This window comes from Marmota monax, unplaced genomic scaffold (assembly GCF_021218885.2).
Source record: "Marmota monax isolate L192 unplaced genomic scaffold, Marmota_monax_Labrador192_F-V1.1 WCK01_AAM20220418_F8-fsc01682, whole genome shotgun sequence".
In the NCBI taxonomy this organism is placed as follows: Eukaryota; Metazoa; Chordata; class Mammalia; order Rodentia; family Sciuridae; genus Marmota; species Marmota monax.
The window spans coordinates 16,749-37,535 of NW_026694863.1; the positions used below are offsets into that span (position 1 = coordinate 16,749).

Genomic DNA, 20,787 nt, shown 5'->3' on the forward strand with positions numbered 1-20,787 from the left:
CCTATTTATAGAAATGCTGGAGCAACGACTAGCCTAAGCATATTCTTTGTTAAGCATATTCTTTGCTAGGAAGGAATAGTCACTTGTAGGTGTCCTTTTTGACAACAATACTTTCAAGAGTTAGTATTCTTTTAGTTCCAAAAGTTATAAACCAACTCCAACTTGATTTAGGCAAGAAGGAAAACTTATTGGCTAACAAAGTGAAAAGTCCTGTCGTTAGGCATGGATGGATCTAGGCTAAAACTGTATCAGTAGGACTTGTTTTTTCTTGCCCTCTTGGTTTTGTTCTCTGATACATTGGCCTTAATTTCAGAATTGCTCTTTTTACCTAATGATTTTAGCATCCCTAGGTTTATATTATCCTATGTTTGCAATCTCAGTATAAAACAAGCTTTCCACTTCTAATAGTAGCAACAGAAGTCCCCAAATTGAACATCTTTGGGCAGACTTGGATTAGATGCTTTTCTAAACCAATTACCTGGTGTTTCATAGGATAGAATCAGCTTCATCCAACAATATGGATTGGGAGTGGGGGGGGAGTGATTCCCTAAGGCAAAGTGTGAATTGCTATTTCCAAAGTGAGAATGGGTGCTGAGAATGCAGAAACAAGTTAACAATGCCTTTGATATTTGTTAACCAGGGGACCACAAATGATATGGTCTTTTTTAATTCTCATATAACCCTTGCCTAAGAGGTCCTAAGTTGCATACATTTATCACTGCTTAATTTCCAAAAAAAGAATGATGGGGCTAAGAATTGTGAACATGTTGGAAGTAAGAAAAAAAACACAAGAAATTATTGTAGAGAAATTAAGCATTAAAAATATTTTGACACATCCATGTCTCATGGAAGAGCTTTCAACATTTTGTCAGTGGTTCATTTGCAGGTTATTGACACATCCTCACATTTACTCTTGTTTCATCTTTGATCTCCTGATTAACGAGGTAGTGATGCAAACTTGTTTGAGCCTTTCTCAATATTTTCAGTTATTCTGCTGTTTTACAAAGGATATGAGCTGCCAAACACATAAAGAAGAACTCTCAGAACCGGTAGGTCAAATAATCTGTTCTCCAAGTACATTTGGATTCTATTTCTTATAATATAGAATTTTATATTGAGGTATTGGTGAATATAATACTTGAAAGAAAATAATGTTTAAGCAACTAAAAAAAACTGGGTCATTCAAATGTGGAGAAGTCACTTGCATAATTTTAACAGCTTGATTCAAGTTAACAATGCCTTTGATATTTGCTAACCACAGGAACCATGAATGATATGGTCCTCTTAATTCTCATATGACACTTTCCCAAGAGGTCCCAAGTAGCATACATTTATCATTGTTTAATTTCCTGGTTTTAAATGGATTATATTTGGCTTCATTTGAGTATCAACCTAGGTACATGTATGACTGCACATACCGTGTGACACTACATTGTGTACAACCAAGAAATGAAAGTTGTGCTGTAATTGTGTACAATGAATCAAAATGCATTCTGCTGTCATATATACCTAATTAAAATAAATAAAAAATAAACATTTAAAAAGATGTAATAAGCATGATTTTTTTGTCAAATAAGAACTTTGAAAAGTTATTCTTTGATTAGATTAGATTTGGCTACTTGTAATAGAAATCCAAAATAACAGGGGCTAAAGAGAGATGCAATTTGGGGCTGGGGATGTGGCTCAAGCGATAATGTGCTCGCCTGGAGTGCGCGGAGCACTAGGTTCAATCCTCAGCACCACATAAAAATAAAATAAAGATGTTGTGTCCACTGAAAAACACTAAAAAATAAATATTAAAAAACTCTCTCTCTCTCTCAAAAAAAAAAAAAAGAGAGAGATGCAATTTGATTTCTCTCTAAAATAATCTAGAGGTAGTTAGATCTGGTGAATCCGACCCTACATGCAAGCTCATAAATTACTGGTTCATGGGTGCTGGAAGAAGACACAAGACTCCTGAATCTGAAACAAAGGATTTTATTACTCAATGCATAGTGAGAAATATACTCATCATATTGGTACTATCTCCCCTTGTCCCCCAAGATCCATGTGGAAGGGCTAAGGTGGAACACATAATAGGTTAGCATTACAGTTGTAATCTACCATTTTTATGGTGAGTGGTAAGAAAGCCAGTTCTTTGTCTAGTAAAAGATGTTACCTCATACCTCATGGCTGCTCATTGCAAACATAACCCTGATAAATGGCTGACTAAAGAGTGGTCAAAATTTTTCATTTTTTTTTGGTATATCCAAAAAGTTGTTCAGGGATATCCAGGACCCTGGCAGATCAACTCTCTCCGCAGGTGGTCCAAGACTGGTACGGCAGCTGTGCTTAATGTCATCTGGGCTGTCATTTAAGTTCCTTCTAACTTGTTGTATAACCATCCATAGAATATAATCTGAAGTACATTTGGTTAACAAAGTGTACCTCCATGTCTACAGTCAGAGCAGCAGAATGGAAAGAGAGGACACTGGGAGAAGGAATGTTGGAGAAAGGGCATGACCCTTCCTTAAGGATATATCCTGAGAGTTCCATACATCATTCCCCCTCATACTTGTTGGCCAGAACTTCTTAAAATAATCATTTTAAACTGCAGAGTAAGGTTGAAAATGTATAATCTTTATTTTAGGCATTCTATTAATATAGTATGAAGGAGAAAACTGGGGAATAAGCAGTACTCTGCTACACTCTATCAAAAATTGAGAGTATTTAAATACATGTTTTCTTGGAAACTTGGAGGATTGACATTCCTTCTATCCTTCATACATAATGAGAACCTGGGACAGATGATGATTCACTTCTGCATGTTGGGCTAGAGACTTGGAGAATCAAAGAGGGAAAGCCTGAAAGAACCTAGATAGAGTCATTATGCCTAGAAGGTAGTAGTACAGTGTGAGAACCACTTTGGTGATGAGCCTGTCAACAGAAAAATCCAAGCCACATGAGATTTGTTCCCAACCTTCACAGAATTGGATACCATGAAGGACATGGAAAATCCAAGGTGGTCAGCCCAGAACTTGGCTGTCTGTGTCTTGGAAGGAGAGATTGAGACTGAAATGGAGGAAGGGCTTTCAAGGAGTCATCTCTCACCCAGCATAGGTACAGTAAGGAATTTCCTTATCCAGAGTGACTGGGAGCAACCTGGGATACCACCCAAGTATTATGTAGCTGAGGTTTTCAGGGATGAACTTGCAGTTGGCAGGTGCTTTCCACTAGTTCATGGGAGTTCTGTAGTATAGCTTTCTAGTCCCAGGGAAACTTTTCCCTGGAAAACATAAAACTTTGCTCAAAGTAGAAGCACTTGACTGGCTAATCCCACTTGAACTTCTACAGCACATTGGGCCTCAAGTTATATCCCTTGATTTTGTGCCATCTTCTACCAAGTTAATCACATCTCTCTCCCTGCAGGGAGGTGAGACAATCATTCAATCCACTTCTATAGTCTGGATTTTATGTGTCTCCCAAATGTTCATGTGGTAAAGGTTTGGTCCCCAGTGAGGTACTATTGGGAGATAATGGAACTTTTAAGAGGTGGGGCCTAGTGGGAGGTCTTCAGGTCACTGAGGGTATACCCTTGAAGGGATATGGGGTGGGGGGGGCTTGCTCCTTCCTCTTCCTCTGTTTTGCTTTTTGGCCATAAAGTGAGCAGTTTTGTGCCACCATGCACTTCAGCCATGATGTGCTTCCCTGCCACAGACCCAAAAGCAACAGTATAGTTTTGAAATCTCCAAAACTATGAGCCAAAATAAAACTTTTCTCTTTATAAGTTAATTATCTCAAGTATTTATTATACTGGCAAGAAGCTGACTAATACAACCAGGTTAACTTTATTCTAGGTGGGATCCAAGCAGTGGGAGTTCCTACTAAGATACACCACATATAAAAACAGAAAAGGAAGGAGACCTCTTTGAATGGTTTCAGTTATGTCATTAGGGACCCCAGAATGGTTTTTTTTTTTGGGGGGGGGGTTACAAGGGATTGAACTCAGGGGCACTCAACCATTGAGCCACATCCCCAGCCCTATTTTGTATCTCATTTAGAGACAGGGTCTCACTGAGTTGCTTAGTGTCTTACTTTTGCTGAGGTTGACTTTGAACTCGTGATTCTCCTGCCTCAGCCTCGTGAGCAGCTGGGATTATAGGTGTGCTCCACCCCTCCCAGCTCCAAGATGGTTTTAATGTGTCACTCCACAATTCATGTTGAAATTTACCCCCATTGTGGTCGTATTAAGAGATGGGATCTTTGGAGAGATAATTGAGGATAAGTGCCTTACAAGAGAGCCAAAGAGAATATCTTAGGCCATTTTGCCCTTTGATCTCTTCTGTAATGTGAGAATACATTCTGTAATGTAAATCAGAGACCCAGCCCTCACCAGACACAAAACTTATAGGCACCTAGATCTTTGGACTTCCCAATTTCCAGAAGTGTGAGGAATAAATTTCTGTTGTTTAGGAGTTATGCAGTCTCCAGTATTTTTGTTATAGCAGCATTAATGGACTAAGTCAGGTAGCATTGATTGGTGAGATTGTGTGTCCTCTTTAGAAGGAAAGAAAGGAGAGTGATAGTAAAGAGTGAGGAGATAGAATTTAACAATAAACACCAGGACAGCTGCATGGCTGCAACATCAAGCACAAGGGTCAGGATAATAAGCCTTTTTGGCTTGTTTTCCTGGGCTCCTAGGGCCTGGGCTTCTCGGGCACATTTGAGTGAAAATGGTTGAGTGAGTTTATTGTAGCAATGTTGGGGGGCTCTAGGAAAGGCTTGACTACTGATAAATAGCTAAGAGGAACTAGGATAAAGAATAAGTGGGGTCTGGTAGACAAGCTCAAAGGCCAACAGGCAGCTCAGACAAAGTCTAGCCAGAGTCAAGGCTGTCAGTCAGTGTATAAAATTAGACTATTAAAGGGGCTGCACCCTCTTCTACAGTCAAGATCCTTTCACCAAGCATGGTATGGATTGTAATTCAAAGTCTGGATCAGAAGGCGGGCAAATCTGGTCCTCCCTGAGGTAAGCTTAAACAGAGAAATGGAAACCCCATTTCTACTCCTCTTCAAAAGGCTTGCACTGAATTTAGGTCAGAGAATTGCAGCGGAATTAACATTTCTCAGCTTAACCACATTCTATAAAGTTAAACATGCTTTTACAAAGGCCAGGTGAGGTCAGGAGGAGAGGAAATGTGACAGGGCCTCTGTGGAGTGCTTTATCTTTTCTGACATCAATTGCGTGTCATTTCTCGCTACACTAACCAATTCTACAAACCAATTGTGTGTCCAGTCATTTGTTAGGGCTCAGAAAATAATATTCCAAAGTATGGAATATCATTTGGATATCAGAAGCAGATCTCAAAAAAGCAAAGTCTCTCTCTTTGACTTACTTCTGCCCTGTCTCCTACTCTCCTCTCTCTTCCTCAAGGTAAGGCATGGAAACCAGAACCTCTTTTCCCCAAAGTAATCCATAAAGCCTGAAAATATTACTCCAATCTTCCCTTACCTTTCTGTCTTGGAACTGGTCAGAAAGAAACTCTGACAAAGTTGTCTGATGGTAGATCAGACATTTCAGAAGGGGTTCTACCCCATGCCCAGATGGAAGAAATGCTTTCCAGAGAGGCCTACGAATCTAACAGACAGGCCTTGCTGGGTTTCCCCACTTTTTCTCTTTTAATTAAAAAGTCCCACAGCATTTATTGTCATTTGATAATAATATTAAGGTAATCAAAACAATATGAACAAATGTTTCATAACTATACTCCCAGCAAAGGTTACCTGAAAATACTAACACTATGAGCACAAAGTTGTTTTTTCTGGTGATCGGCCTCCATCCTGAAGATACTGCTGCCCTCCTTCATTATAAATCATCCTATTGGTATGTAAAAGACACTTTTATCACTGAGCAGTATTTAAGAGAAGCAGATCTTCTTTGGGATCCTGAAGATTCTGCCTCAGGTTGTACTCTCAGGAAAAGAAATCAGAATTCACATGGATCAGTGTCTACTGTGTGTCAGGTGACATGCGTGTTACTCATTTTTATGTGGTCTTATGGTTTGGATCTGGAATGTCCCCCAAAGGTTCATGTGTTGAAGGCCTACCTCGTCCCCAGTGCAGCAATGTTCAGAGGTGGGCTCTTGGGAAGTGATTGGATCATGAGGGCTGTGACTTCATCAGTAGATTATGCACTGATAGCTGATGGACTACTGGGGATGTGTGAAAACTGAAGGTAGGTGGGGCATGGAGAAAGTAGGTCACTGGGACATAAGCGTTGGGGACTATATATCTTGTCCTGAACCCCTTTGTCTCTCTCAGCTGGGCTGCCATGAGCTGAGCAGGTTTCATGTGCTACTTCCTTCTGCCATGATGTTCTTCTAGGCCTCAGGCCCAAAGCAATGGAGCCAACTGACCATGGACCAAAACCTCAGACACTGTGAAATGAAATAAATCTCCACCGAGTTGTTTTTCTCAGGTATCTGCCACAGCAACAAAAAGCTGACTGACACTTGTGGTTTATCTGTGGGGGTAACAATGCTTGTCATTTCATAGCTGAGAAAATTGAGACTCAGAAAAGACCAGGGCCAAAGAGACACAGCTGGCACTCAAAGTCAGGCCAGTCTGGCTTCAACACCTACCTCAAAATAGTACATAATGAAATGGGAACATATTGAGCTGCTGTGACTTGGTTGTGAGCTGAGTTGCTGCAGCCACAGTGTGGTGTCGATCCTTCCACAAGCACTGCCACCGGAATAGCCATGCTGGCAGGTAACTGTGTGAGGCTAAAAGTGGAAAGCTTCAGCTCACAGGCCCCACTCACTGAGCTCTTTCTCAGAGCGCCCCCCGCCCCCCGGAAATCACCAATTCTGCCCCATGTTCCTTTGCCATATTGCAAAGTGTGCTGATCTTAGATCCCTGAGGTAGAGCCCAGCCAAAGCTTCTTTATATCTTATGCTGCGTCTACCTTGCTGATCCTTTCTATTTTTCTTTTCTTTTTTTACTGTGAAGAAGATGGAACCCGGGGGTAGCTCTCCCAGTGAGCTATTCCCCAGCCTTTTTTATTTTTTGAGATAGGGTTTAAATTGTCCAGGCTGGCCTTAAACTTGCCATCCTCCTGCCTCTGCCTCCTAAGTAGCTGAAATTATAGGCCTGTGTCACTGCAGCTAGAATTTAGAAGTTTTGGTTGTTTTGTTTTTTTGACTGTCACATGGGGAGTGTGTCACAAATGGTTCTACGATTCTAAGTCCTGCTTACAAGTCTAGTGCAGGTCTCCCTAGTGGGACAGTAGCCCTTTTGTTTAGAGTTGGGGTGGAGGGAGAGTGACTGAAATAAGATGTCAGCCAGTACTTTTTGAGTCAGTCAAGTTCAGATCCAATGGGAACACTGAGGAAACAAATAGGAGAGGAATACAACAATCAGCAGTGAGAACATTGAGAGTCAGTCAGAGGGAAGTTGAACAGGTGATGGAAAGTGGTTCAGGGATGAGTCACTGAGTGAACAGCTTGACCGGCACACCTGGAGTGTGTCATGGAGCAAGTACCAGAGCTCAGGGAAACGTGCACTTGGCAGGACTGTGTTCCGCTTCCACATAGGTTCTTTGTCCATCCCAGGTGGAGCTGGCAGTGTGACATGACATTGCTGGACGGGACAGCACAGGAAGGTAGTGGTGTTGCCAGAGGAAACTGGCCAAGCCATCACCAGGGTGATAGTGTGCCCTTGAGTTCATGCATGGCCTGGTCTTTCGCCTTTGAAGCAGGAAACTCAGTTTTGTCTTTATGCCAGGATTTGTCCTGCTTAGGGAGACTAATATCAGTTATTTTCTTAAAAAACTAATAAATAAAGTAAAACATTTTCTTTAGCCTTCCTTTAGTATCCATGGGGGACTGGACTTACTGTGTCAAAACCCCTCCACACTCAAGTCTCTCATATAAAATGGTATAGTATTTGCTTTTAACCTATGCAATGTTCCCTTATATCTTAAATCACTTCTAGATTACTTAACACTTCCAACACAATATAAATTCTATGTAAACAATTGTTATACTATATTGTTTAGGGAATAATGGAAAGAAAAAAAAGGTCTATACATGTTCAATACAGATGCAGAATACCTCCCCTTTCTAATGCAGAATTTTTTTCCAAATATTTTTGATACACAATTGGTTGAATCCACAATGCAGAACAGGCTGCTATGGAAGGCTGCTTGTATTTCTTTAAAAGGGATTGTCCTCTTCCAGGTTCTGGAATAATCTTACCTCCCCTTTCTAATGTTGAAAAACAGATGATCATGAATTAGATGAATTAACAATCTAGGGACATTTGACAAGCATGGGTTGGAGCCAAGAGCAGGCAAGAAGCAGGCCCAAGGAATTGGACGTGTCTCACAAGTGGGAGTTCTCTGATGACCAGATTGCTAATGCCCACAGGATTCAGACCCTCCCCTGGACAGTGCTGGGTATAATCAGCTGATGTTTGTATTTTCAACTCTGCTTTTTCTAAGCTTCTGTATCAGTTATATATAAATTTTCTTGTGCTACAATTTTTTTAGTACAGAAAAAGTGGATTTTCCTATTATTTTGTCCTCAACTAATTCAGTTTTCTCTTGAGCCCCTCTTCACTTGGTTAGTTGGGGATGAAGATATTGGAGGCTAGTTAAATGTCCATAATGGGTTAAATCATGATAATCTTGTAACTGGAATGATTCTTTTGGGGATTTTCAGTTTCTTTTGAATAAAAGTACTGTAACTTTCAAATAACCCCTTCCCTCTTCCTGATCCTTTTCCTAACATAGTGAGCAGATGTATGGAGGAAGGAGGGAGAGGGTGGCTTGTGAGTATTTGTCACAGCAGGAAGAGTGTGGTCCTCTGCCTTCTCTGCTCCCTTCTCCACTGTGTGCTCTGCTGGCTTCTGACCCTCAGCCAGCAGCGGTTCTCACATGATCCCTAACATCCTTGGCCATGTTTCTATGTCCCTTGCACATCTGGCTTCCTATTAGCCCTGACGGTGGACCCTGAGCTTCTTTGTCCTCCACTGATTCCCTGTCCTGGTGGTCAGTCACAGCATCTGTAATGGGATCTTCTCTTTGTTTAGACTTTATCTTCTCTATTACACTGCAGTAGTCTTCAAATAGCTACTCTACCTATGAGCTCCTTCAATCTATATTTCTCACAGTTGCAGAGCCTCTTCCTAAAATACCTATATAATCATGTGACTCTTTTCATTATAAGCCTCTCGGGGCTTCCTGTGTTGTATAGGATAAACTGGAACCTGCTGTCTGGTTATATATGACTTTAAACAACTTGGCATCAATTGCCTTTCCAGCGTCATCTTCGTTTCTCCTGCCTTACACGCCCATCCAACACAAATACTCTCTGATGCTTCTGAGTCTGTGTGCTATTTCATCTGCCTGGATTTCCTCTCTTTGCATTCTTTCAGGCCTAACTCTGTGAAATGCTTTTCTGTGAAGCAATTTTTTTTCTTTTTTTCCCCTCTATGCACAAATCTCTGGTATGGTGCAGATTATAAGTAATGTAAAATATTGTGAATTTAAAATTCAAGAAAAAACTGTTTCTTCAATAAACTGTAATTAAAAACCCAATTAGCTATAAGCGGTCTCTTCTTGCACAAGAAGCAGTCCCTGAACCTTAAAATAAATCCCCATGGGCATTGGCATATTTTAATAATTTTAACATACGAAAGTGTTATAATTGGCTTGTTGGAGTGCTTTTGGTTGCAAGTAACTGGGATACCTGTTCACAACAGCAAGTAGCAGTAGGTTAACAAAAGAGTTCTATTTTCTTACATAATGGGACAAAGTTTTAGGTGATGGGAAATCCAGAAGTCCAGCACTGGCACAGTAGGAAATCCCAAAGTCCAGCATTGGTGCAATTATTGAGAAATGCTCATAAGGACCAGGGCTCTTTCAGTCTTTCTGCTTTGCCCTTCTGAACTTTATGGCTTTTATCCTCATACTTGTCACCTCATGTCACTAATTGGTTGTTGCATGTCTAGGCCTTACGTCGGTTTTCTAGGCAAGGAGAAGGCGGAGAGGCAACAGGGGAAAACGGAACAGAAGGGTCCTGTGGATGTATCTGATCTTCTTCATCCACAAAGGGATACCTAGGAGAATTCTGCTTCACCACCCGGGCCAGGACAGAAGCCTACAGCCACCTCTCACAGTCAGAAAGGAAATTGAGTATTTTGCTCTATAGTGGGGGGGGGGAGAAAAACAGAGACAGAGAGAGAGAGAGAGAGAGAGAGAGAGGAGAGAGAAAGAGAGAAAGAGAGAGAAGAGAGAGAAGAGAGAGAAAGAGTAAGGAGAGAGAGAGAGAAAACAAGGCAATGTAAATGGCTTGGGTTGCCAAACTCCAATGTCCATCACAGGGCAGTATTGGGTTAGATTAATCATTAGGCAAATAACAAAGAAGGACTTTGATGGGACATGGGGAGAGAGAATGATAAAACTCAAGTCTGTCCGTGGTTTCCTGCCTAAATGCTTCAGCTAACAGACTGCTCAAATCCAAGAGACCTCTGTTCTGGAGAACAATGTTTTTAAAAGCCTGACTTTCTGCTGGGAGGCTAATAGAAAACATGACACCACTGAGCTTCAGAGTGGGTACTTAGATTTACATGTGTCGTGAAAGGTGATTCATCTCTGCTTGTAGAATTTTCTGTGAAGGGGCTGATTTCATATTGTATTCCCTGGAAGCAGAACTTCTTTTTTTTTTTTTAAAGAGAGAGAGAGAGAGAGAATTTTTTTAATATTTATTTTTTAGTTTTCAGCAGACACAACATCTTTGTTTGTATGTGGTGATGAGGATCGAACTCGGGCCGCGCACATGCCAGGCAAGCGCACTACCACTTGAACCACATCCCCAGCCCTCTGGAAGCAGAACTTCTAGACACCTTATCCCTTTCTTCATTTTGTCCTCAATAATCATGCTGTTTTCTAAATCTTGGCTGTCTTATGTTTCAGCCTTCCTATAAGGTAAGTGAGAGAGATAGAGATATAAAGTAGGTCTAAAGTTACAAAAACTTCAAAATCAAATCCAAATTAGAGGGAAGGCTTTAATGTAAAACAAAACAAACTCAGCAGGCCCATACAAGCTGCTAAGTGACAGTGTCAACTGGTGTCAGTTGACTGCTGTATCTCTACAGCCCAGGCTCATTCTGAGTGTTATTGCAAGAGATAATCTGCTGAAATAAAATTCAGCAAATAGGCCTAAGACCCAGAGTGATTGTTTTCATTGTTGCAACATTCCCTCTAACTGTCATATCCTGCTCTGCTTTGTACCTGTGAGTGTATCTAGATAAAAGATAAAGCAGGAAATTAGGCAGTTACTTAGTACCATCAAACAACTAGAACCAAAGGCTTCCCAGTCCAAGGCCTCATCAGAGGTTTGAGAAGCTGTGGAGGGGGTAATAATCCTGCCAGGTAATACCAAAAAAGAAAACTGTGCCTAAACAGAAGTAAGGGAACATCAAAACAAGCTGGTTTGGGGGATTGAGTTAACAAACTACTTAAAGTGGAGATTTTACCCTGAGAATTAGAGATTTTGATTGTCATTCATTTGGTTTCAATCACAAACTACTGTTTTCTTTACACTTAGCTATTTTTTTTCTCTTTTTCTGTAACAGAAAGACACATTGTACCTGTTTCCCCATTTAAAATAATCTATGATCAGGTATGGTGATGGTGCCTATAACCTCAGCTAATTCAGAGGCTGAGGCAGGAGGTTTGAAAGTTGGAGGCCAGCCTTGGCAACTTAGTAAGTCCCTGTCTCAAAAAAAATAAATAAATAAAATAAGGGGCTGGAGATATAACTCAGTTGGTAGAGTGCTTGCCTCACATGCACAAAACCCTGGGTTCAATCCTCAGCACCACACACACACACAAAAAGTTGGGGGTGTAGTTCAGTGGTGAAGCACACCTGGGTTCAATCCTCAGTACCATAAATAAATAGAACAAATATCAGAGACACAATTGGCCTTTCTGCGTATCTGTCTTCTACTGTGTTCCTACCTTTCCCCCAAAAGAACCAGATTCATGCCTTTGTTTCGTGCCTTTTCTCAGACATGCTTTTGTAATTGTGACACAAATTCATATGATGCCTAAACAAAATTGTTTGTTTGCATATTTTTAACTTTTCAAAATGAGGGAAATACTGCTTTGCCTCTTTGGGAAGTTAAACAGCGGAACAGCCACTTAAGTGTCATCTGTGGCACCTGGTTCAGGAATCAAGATGTCAGCAAGGCTCATGTGATTGTATAGGCAAATCATAGTTATTCAGTGCTGCAATGTCAGTTACACAAATAAAGCACATTGTTTGGACTTATTGTTAATACCTTGGTAGGCCATTTTCAAATGCAGTTAAGCATTCTAGATGTGATTTGGAGTGAAAAATCTTTGCCTTTGTATGTTGAAATTCTACCCTAGGTTGAAGTGCAGATACAAATTTATTTATACAAGAAGAATACGTTATAATTAACTACTGTTGTGAAAGCTGTGAATTTTATGTGTATAATTAATAAAATCTTAATTGTTAAATAAGTAAATAGATGGACAGTTAATACAAATATGAAGAGGGCATTAGCTAGACAATTTAAGGGAGAACAGTTGATTTTTATCAAGTCAATAAATTCTTATAAAATAACAATAAAACTTAGAATAATAGAGGTTAGATTATATCACATTTTAGATCATTGGATAATTGTGGGTACTAGCATCCAAAACAAATAATCTTGAAGAGCTCTGTTTCCCATATTTTTTTATTGATGTATTGTAATTATACATAATAGTGGGATTCAGTGTCATGTATTCGTACATGCATGTATAGGACCATATGATTGGGTCAATATTGTTCCCTAGTATTTCCCCTTTCCATCCCTGCCTCTCTTCCTCTGACCCTTTTCCTCTACTCTACTGATCTTCCTTCAATTGTGATGAGGTCCCTTCCCCTCTTCTTTTCTCTTTTTTTCTGTTAGCTTTCACATACATGGGAAAACATACCATCCTTGACTTTCTGAATTCGGTTTATTTTCCTTAACCATAATATGCTTTCAAGTCTCATTCTAATTTTTAGTTTTTATATTCCACCTCTATCATGAATTATTCAAGGAAATTTATAACTTGAGAATCTTTTTCTTTTTCAATGAGCAATTAATTTTTTGATTTTTGGAATTTTATTAAGTGCAGACCAATTATACAGAACAATGGGGTTTGTTGTGCCATGTTGTACATGCACATCACAGTTTGGCCATTTCTGCTCTCATATTCCCCTCCCCTCCATCCCCTTCTTCTCTAATACTCTCTCTGCTACTCTTTTTTCTCCCTAGATTTCACATAAAATGAGAGAAAACATGTGATATTTTTCTCTTTTGAGTCTGACTTGTTTCGCTTAACAAAAGGATCTTGGGATTCTGTCCATATCCATGCAAATGGCATGTTTTCATTCTTCTTTTTGACTGAATAATACTCCACTGTGTATGAATACCAACTTTTCCTTATCTATTCATCTATTGATGGGACCTAACATGAAGGAATCCTTTTCTTTTTATGAGGATAATTAAATTTAAAGTAGAATGTCAATTTTCCTTCTTAAAATTTAAGCAAGGAAAAACTCCAAAATCATACGCACCTATCTAAAATAAATTACTTTTTGATTCAAACATAATAAAGATATATGAAGAAAAAGAAATAGGGAAAAACTAGATGACCCACAAGTAAGTTGCTTCTCTGCAGACCTCAGTTGCAAGTGAATGTTAATCGAGTAACATACGGGGGCAGATGGTGACTGCAAAAGCAAAATAGTTACCTGATACTGCTCAAGAAATGGTCCTGGTTTTGGGAACGGGACCCCCAGACCAGGGACAGGGTGGTTGGAGGAGGAGCTAGCGGGATGGGGGGAGCGCCTCACCCCTGACTACACCTAGACAGGGACCTCGCCCTGCTGCAGCTCGCGACACAGGTGATCTCTAGAGACTGCAACCCACCACCTCTGGCCTCATCTTCTCCAAGCGACCCGGTCGCCCACTTTGTCGCCTCCACCCAGGGCCCGCCCATTTCACTCCTTGGCAAGTTCGGGCTAAGCTCCCAGCCCCTGCCTTCCCCGCCGGAGGCGCTGCCCCCAAACACTGCTAGGCTGGGCATCTGGCCATCGCCTTGACAGACGCGTCTCTGCTAATCCCGCGGACTTTCCAAGGACCAAGGAGAGGCTAGAAGAGGTCAGTGATGAACTTTTCTAGAGAAAGAGCATTACGAAGACCGCAGTTCAAACAAGGCCTGTCCCAGACCACGCTTCTATTGGAAATAGTAGTGACAGTTTTGTACTGAGCAGAAGTGGAAGGGTCAGCAAAATCTCAGGGGTCATAAGCCACACCCACTGCCTTTAGCAGCAAGCAGAACCCTAACAGCGGATTCTACTGAGTTTGAATCTAGAACCTTTAGAGCTTCTATTCTGGGACCTAAAGTAAAGATGTGCTTTGGGAAGCATTTCAAGAAGACAGCAAAAGTTTGGAGACAAGAATATATGATTTGAGTAGTATAGTAACATAATCTATTTGTCTTTTTATATGGAATTTTAATTGTTTCTCACTAATGATAGGGAAACTGATATGAAACTCTAGGAAGAAAAATATGTTTATATTATAAGTGTTTGATAGAATTCATACAACAGTTTGATGTATTTAAAACTGTCTCTTGGCGTGTATAACTAAAAGTACTGTTGTGTTGTATGTACTCAGACTGCCCAAATGTAGTGTTCAACAAGCTCTGAACAACTGTACAGCCGTTCGTTCTTTGTTGTTATCCTTGTGCACCCGGTTATTGGCAGTGCAGGAATTTGGGGACCAGACCTAAACAACAGATCTGAGTCCAAGAAGAAGGAAGAGGTTTATGATACGCAGTGCTTAATTGTGGGTCAGTTTCCTTTAGATGGATATATCCACCACCTGAAAGTCTATTCCATGACAAATACAGGTCAGGGTCACTCATAAAAATCTGCCCCAACTGGCTTTTTACTGCGAGTCCCTGACTCTTGGGAAGATTCAGGCTGTCTTTTCCCATCTTTGTAGAATGAGGGCATTGGCACCTGAGAATCACTTAAATGTCAGAACAGTGAAGCTGCACAACCACAGGCTCCATCCGGCCTACCTCAGCTTTCACTAAATGTTGTAAAATACTTTATTTTCTTAAGTATTTTTTTTGGGGGGGGAAGGTGTTTTGTTTTCTTCCAGGGATTGAACCCAGGGAACCTTGACCACCAAGCCACATTCCCAGACCTTTTTTAAATTTTGAGACAGCGTCTTGCTACATTGCTGAAACTGGCTTTGAACTTGTGATCCTCCTGCCTCAGCCTCCCCAGCCACTGGGATTAGAGGTGTGTGCCACTGCACCTCGCTTTCTTCTTATTATTATTATTTTAAAATATGAAAACCAGATCCTGTAGTTTTTGGTCAAAAGGAAAAACCATAGTAGATGTAAGGGCAGCTGTAATCCTGGACTGGGTGAAGAAGGTGTGGATTAACTGTGCTACCACTTGACCTACTGCTGGCTCAAGCTTTTGAATAGAAGCATTGCTTAGTTGCTGGATACTTGGAAACTTCTGAAGCAGAAGGGAAGCTCTAACTTTTCCAACTTCTGAGATCTGCTGCATAGTTTGAAGGAGATCTGGGTCAGAGAGCAGAGCCAGTTTCCTCCTGAGGAAAGGGTTCTTGGTGGGTTCTTTGGATTGCTCTTGTACCAACTGAACAATGAGGCAGGATGCTTCCATCTGGTTGGCCACTGGAAGAAACATCATCCCAAGGTCCAACAAAGTAAACTTTTGTATAACTGGGAAGTACTGTTCATTTATCTGTGTTTTTACAACTACTATAATCCCTTGAAACTTACCAGAATTTCTAACTTGAACAAGTCTTTTTCTGTAGCCATTTTCTGCCACCAAATCAGCTTCAGTGACAAAGAATGCAGGATTTTCTGGACAGGTAAAAATCTACAGGTGTCAGGCCATCCTCAAAAATGAGATTAATTTTCCCTTGCATCCCCTGTACCAGCTGAGATCTGTGCCACTTCTCATTAGCTACAACATACCCCAAAGGCATGCGCAAAGGGGCCTATGCCTTCAGGGAGGCCTGTGCCTTTTCCATCAGTGATCTGGACCTAAAGAGGGAAATGCAAAATGACACCTGGGCAGGCTCTCCTGCACAGGGCCCCACATTCCACTCTGAAGCCAAGGGCCTCTTTAACAGGATCTTGTCTGCAGAGTGGTCTCTAAAAGTCTTAAGAACCCAAGAGATTTTTGTCCTCATGGCTGTGTCCCTCATTTTCAGCACTGCCTGGCCCCTAGTGGCCCAGCTCCACCTGTGCTATAGCTGCTCACTCCAGTCTAGGGCTAGGACCTAGCTGGCAGGGACCCTACTTCCGCCCTAGTCACCATTCATTCTTTGGTGGAGTTAAAAACTTTGGTGATGTCTTATATGTATTTCTAATTTTTATTGTTACAAATGGCTCCACTGTTGAATCAATAAGTTAGTGAACTGATTACTTGATTAATTAATTTGAAACAGGATCTTACTGTGTGACCCATGATTACTTTGCACTTGAAATCTTCCTGCCGCAGCTTCTGAAAAGCTGAGAATACAGTCCTGAGCCAGCACATCCAGCTGGACCTAAACATTTAGACAACAGTTTGATCTTTTGTTAGTCTGTCTCAGTGTGGAACAACCTTCAGTTTTCACTACCTTCAGTCTTCTAAGATAGAATTTATGTAAAATGTCCCTCAGTTGTATTTTTCTGGTATGTTTCATCATGATCAGACATTATGTTTGGGGAGAAAAGCCTCCCAGAAGAGATTCAGCAATTTTTTTTCATTGCATCCTCTCATGTGACCTATAATTTTGATTTCCTCCTTTTTGATGGTGTTAACATTGATCAATGGAGGTGGTATCTGCTGGGTTTCTCTTCTGAAATGTTGATCCTTCGCTTTCTAATTCTTGAGTGTTTTGTGGAGAGACAATTGGAGACTATATAGCTATCTGCTTTCCTCATCAAAATTTCCATTTCTTTATTCATCGTATTAGTATGGATCTGTGGTTGATTTCACTTAGTGGATGATAATTTTGTATTATTATTTCTGGAAAATTATATTTCTCTTTGGAAGCTTTTATTTTAATAACTTCAGGATGAAGAAAATCTGTAGGAATCGCATACATAATTTCTTGGATAATAGTCTGTATTTGTAAATATTTTACTATATTTTCTTCATCCTGTCTGCCTTCCCCATTTCTCAGAGCAATATCAATGTAGATGAATAAATAACTAAATGCTTTCTCCCTGAATCTCTTGTGAGTAGTAGACAGGATGACATTGTACTCCTAAACACTTGTATTTCCTGAAATCAAGGAATGATAATATGATAGCTTAATGTTGACAACCAACAAATTAAAAATTGGTTCACTCTTAAAACCAAATCAGCAAATCATAAAAAAAGAAATAATCCTTTATGCATTATGCCATCAATACCACTAAAATTAATAATTAGCTAGCAATCAATAATATTTTAAATACAATTTCAGGTTTATTCTTGTATCTCAGAAGCCATTCTTTCCCTCAGCTGAATATTGACTTTAACTTACTGAATCTTTTGCCAAAATATATATTTGGTACAGTTCTATTAGTGCTACATAATTGAAATAGTCATCTTCAACCCGATTCTTTGCTTGAATTTTTATTTGTGAGATTGGCTCATGTTGTTAAGTTTAGTTTCTCTGGTGGTGTGTAGTTCAGCATGGATCCTATATACAATCCATTGATCCCTTTTCCTGTTGATGGAAATATGGTTGATTTTTAAAATTTTTACAGTATAATGCTAAGTGAAGTTAGCCAACCCCCAAAAAACAAATGCTGAATGTTTTCTCTGATATAAGGAGGCTGACTCATAGTGGCGTAGGGAGGGGGAGCATGGGAGGAATGAATGAATTCTAGATAGGGCAGAGGGGTGGGAGGGAAAGGGAAGGGGTAGGGGATTAGCAAGGATGGTGGAATGTGATAGACATCATTATCCAAAGTACATGTATGAAGACACGAATTGATGTCAACATACTTCATATGCAACCAGAGATATGAAAAATTGTGCTGTATATGTGTAATAGGAAATTAATGCATTCTGCTGTTATTTACTTTTTTAAAAAATCAATTAAAAAACATTTTACAGTTACAATGTTGCTATATACATTTGTACGTCATGTTGTGAGTGCTTCTCTAACATTTCTACTTGGAGTGGAAGTGACATGCTGGTTCAAACAATGCTATTTTTTCTTATTATGCTTTGCCTGCAAGTGCTTATCAATTTTTATGAACTCAAAAGTCTTCCTTTCAACTGATGACTCCCAAATCTATAACTCCAGTTTTGTCCTGTCTCCCACACATCTGACTTCTTTCTCCATCTGCTGTATAAATATTCTACCAAGGAAAACTGTGAATATGCCACTACAACTGCACACTTATCCTGTCCAAGAAGGAGATAAATAAATTATTATTTGATTCCTGAAACATATAATGCCTACATATGGGTATTAAGAAAACGGTAGAGGAAGGAGAAGACATAAGGATTCAAGTAAAAGAGAAGGTCTCTCAAGTTAGTCAGACAGAGGAAAAGATTCAAGTAAAAGAGAAGGCCTCTCAAGCTAGTCAGACAGAGAAAGAAAGTGTAAAACAGAAAAAGCCATCAGGGGGAAAGTTACAACAGGAGACTGCTACTAACACCTTTCTATCACCAGAGGGTGTAAGTGTCCAACCAACAGCACCACCTCTACAGGAGACTGCTACTAACACCTTTCTATCACCAGAGGACGTAAGTGTCCAACTAACAAGGCCACCTCCATATGCTGGGAGGTCCCCAACCCCCGCAGTTGATAGTTGGGATCCTGAGACAAGATCTCAAATATTAACATGCCCTGTATTTGAGGCAGGAGGGCAGCGATTTTACCAAGTTTTAAATTTCAAAACAGTGAAGCAGCTAAAAGAGGCTGTAACAACCTATGGTCCTCAAGCACCCTTCACTGTAAGCATGGTCGAATCCATTAACAACTTGAACATGACGCCAGCAGATTGGGCTAATATGTGTAAAGCTGTGCTAAATGGAGGACAATACCTGTTATGGAAGGTTGCCAATGAGGAATTTTGCAAGGAGACGGCTAGGCGAAATGCAGCAGCTGGTTATCCTCAGAGAAATCTAGATATGTTGTTAGGAAAGGGACCTTATGAGGATCAGCAGCAACAAATTGCATATGATCCTGGTGTATATGCACAAATTGCTGTAGATGCAATTAAGGCATGGAAGACTTTACAAGGACATGGAGGTTTACAAGGTCAATTATCTAAGGTAATACAAGGAGCTAATGAACCTTATGCTGAATTTGTAGATAGGCTTATTCAAACAGCTACCAGAGTTTTTGGGAATACAGAATAAGCAATGCCATTACTAAAACACCTGGCTTATGAGCAAGCGAATCGTTGGTGCAGAGATATCATTAGACCATGGAAACATGAAGATTTAAACACATATATTAAATTATGTAGAGACATTAATGAACAAGAGCAAGTCGTGGCAGCTGCAGTAAAACAGGCTTTAGATGCCAGAGACATTAATGAACAAGGGCAAATTGTGGCAGCTGCAGTAAAACAGGCTTTAGATGCCAGGCCAAGAACATGCTACAATTGTGAACAAACAGGACATTTTAAAAGGAATTGCCCCATTGGAGGAGGGTTTAACAAAACTAGGTATCAAAGGAGTAGAATACCAGGTATTTGCCCACGATGCCGTAGAGGGAGACATTGGGCTAATGAATGCCGTTCTCAAACCACCATAGAGGGTACTCCATTATCAAAAAACGAACAAGGACCAGGTGTTTATCCACGATATCGTGGAGAAAGGCATCGGGCTCCATTGCCAAAAAATGGACAGGGGGGCCCAATGCTCCGGGGCCCAAAACCACAAATATACGGAGCACTGGAGGAACCCAGCAACCCCATCAGGGTAGTGCCCAGGACACATTGTCCATCAGATCCCTCATCAGACAAACCAGAGGGAGCGCAGGGTTGGACATCTGCGCCTCCGCCAGAGCAGTACTAACTCCAGAGATGGGAGTTCAAATCATTCCCACAGGGGTGAAAGGACCTCTTCCCAAAGGAACAGTAGGCTTATTATTGGGACGCAGCTCTTCTACTCTAAAAGGACTTATGATAAGTCCTGGGGTAATTGATCCCGATTATGAAGGTGAAATAAAAATTATAGCCAGTTCTCCAAAGGGTATATCAGTAATTTCACCAGGAGATAGAATAGCACAGTTACTAATAATACCCAGCCTATATGATAAATTTTCCAGTCGTACTGTAGAAAGAGGTTCCAAGGGATTAGGCTCCACAGGTGTAGATTGGGCTATGCTTTCTTTAAATTTAGATTCTCGCCCCATGCTAAAACTAAATATTCAAGGACATGAATTTAATGGGCTACTGGATACAGGTGCAGACCTTAGCATCATCTCTCGTCAAGAATGGCCAAAACATTGGCCATTACAACAAGCCACTCAAACGCTTCGAGGCCTAGGAGTGGCAACTAATCCCCATAGAAGTGCAATGGTATTAGATTGGAAGGATCCTGAAGGATGTGAAGGAACTATACAGCCATATGTATTGGATCATCTTCCCGTAAATTTATGGGGACGAGATGTCCTAGATCAATTAGGTTTGACATTAACAAATAACATCAACCAAAATGCACCCACTATTATGACTAGACAAGGTTTTAGG

General features: G+C 40.5%; 1 pseudogene; it reads right to left on the reverse strand.

Annotated features, from left to right (window-relative positions):
• Nucleotides 1–15,400: 15,400 nt before the first annotated feature.
• On the reverse strand, nucleotides 15,401–16,091 carry LOC124080531 (Fanconi anemia core complex-associated protein 24-like; annotated as a pseudogene).
• Between the last annotated feature and the right edge of the window lie 4,696 nt (nucleotides 16,092–20,787).